We start from the raw sequence: 1,823 nt of genomic DNA on the forward strand, positions 1-1,823 counted from the left end.
AATACATACATACATACGGGCTTGGAGCCAGCTAATGTAAGCTTCGAGGTGAGATTTTTGCTCAAGAACTTTAGTTGTTGGAAGATATAACATCTGATCCAGATGTCAAAAAAATAATAACTATGATGGATATATTTATACATACCTCATTTTACTATGCTTTGCTTTATTGTGCTTTACAGATAATGCATTTTTTTTTTTTAACAGATTGAAGGCTGTGGCAACCCTGCATCAAGCAAGTCCACTGGCACCATATTTCCAATAGCATTTGCTCGCTTATTGTCTCTGTGTCACATTTTGGTATTTCTTGCAATATTTTAAATTTTTCATTATTATATTTGTTAACATCTGTTATTAGTGGTTATCACTTGCTGAAAGCTCAGATGGTGGTTAGCATTTTTTTTTAGCAATAAGGTATTTTTAATTTTAATTATTTATATTTGAGAGAGAGAGAGAGAGAACGAGAGAGAGCAGGAACAGTGGAGAGGGTCAGAGGGGCGGTGGGAGAGAGACAGAATCCCCAGCAGGCTCCGTGCTGAGTGTGGAGCCCAATGTGTGGCTCCATCCCATGACCCCGTGATCATGACCTGAGCTAAAATCAAGAGTCAGATGCTCAACTGACTTAGCCCCCCAGGTGCCCCATAAAGTATATTTAAATTAAGGCATGTACTTTACTTTTTAGACATAATGCTGTTGCACACTTAATAGACCACAGTATACTATAAACATTTATATGCACTGGGAAACCAAACAATTCATTTGACTCACTTTATCACAATATTTGCTTTTCTTGTGGTGCTCTGGAGTCAAACCCACAGTGTCTTCAAGGTATGCCTATATCCACAAAGGATGTCATAACTGACAATGGTTTCTTAATTCCTGGAAGGAACTTATAACTTAACAATGACTAGATCTTGGAACATTGTGCTAATTTGTTACAGAGCAATAGAAAGCAAATACAGGGTATTTATGATGCACTGTCATAAGGAGGTCCTATTCTTTTTTTTTTTTTAATGTTTTATTTATTTCTAGGAGAGAGAGAGAGACAGCGTGAACAGGGGAGGGTCAGAGAGAGAGGGAGTCACAGACTGAAACAGGCTCCAGGCTCTGAGCTGGCAGTCAGCACAGAGCCCGACGCGGGGCCGGAACCCACGAACCGCGAGATCATGACCTAAGCGAAAGTCGGATGCTTAACTGACTAAGCCACCCAGGCACCCCAGGAGGTCCTATTCTGTGACATATAACATGCCCATGCATAGAAAAACATCTTAGAGGATGAATGATAAATGTTGACAGCAGTTTTCACTGGGGGGTGAGACAGCAAGTGACTTTTATCACTTATATTTACTATATTGTTTGAAAAAGTTTTAATGAGCATATGTTACTTTAATAATTATGTGGGGGAAAATACAGATCTGAAAAGGAGAGAAAGAAAATCATTAAAAAGTATATCCTAAGTACCTCAAAGGGGTGTAGTAGATTTAAATTACATAACTGATAACACTGTTTTTGTAAATTGTGCAGTATTATGAAACTATACTGTAGCATATTTTTCTAAGTCCCTGATCTCTCTTCCTTATTTAGAACTAATAGGTCTGATGTCTTTATGTGTACTTGGTTTCAGAATTTTATTTTAAAGGGATATCTGTGGCACAACATAATGTCTGTGGTACTCTTACTGAAAATCATCTATAATGGACAAATTCTAACTACATTTTTGCAACAAGCTTTCATTACATTTTCCTAAAAATAGAAAAAATTCACACTGCATGCCATTTTGAATTTATTACATTTTCAAAAATAATTTATTGTAAAATGTTAGT

This window comes from Hyaena hyaena, unplaced genomic scaffold (assembly GCF_003009895.1).
Source record: "Hyaena hyaena isolate Hyena2069 unplaced genomic scaffold, ASM300989v1 scaffold_804, whole genome shotgun sequence".
NCBI classification, from domain to species: Eukaryota; Metazoa; Chordata; class Mammalia; order Carnivora; family Hyaenidae; genus Hyaena; species Hyaena hyaena.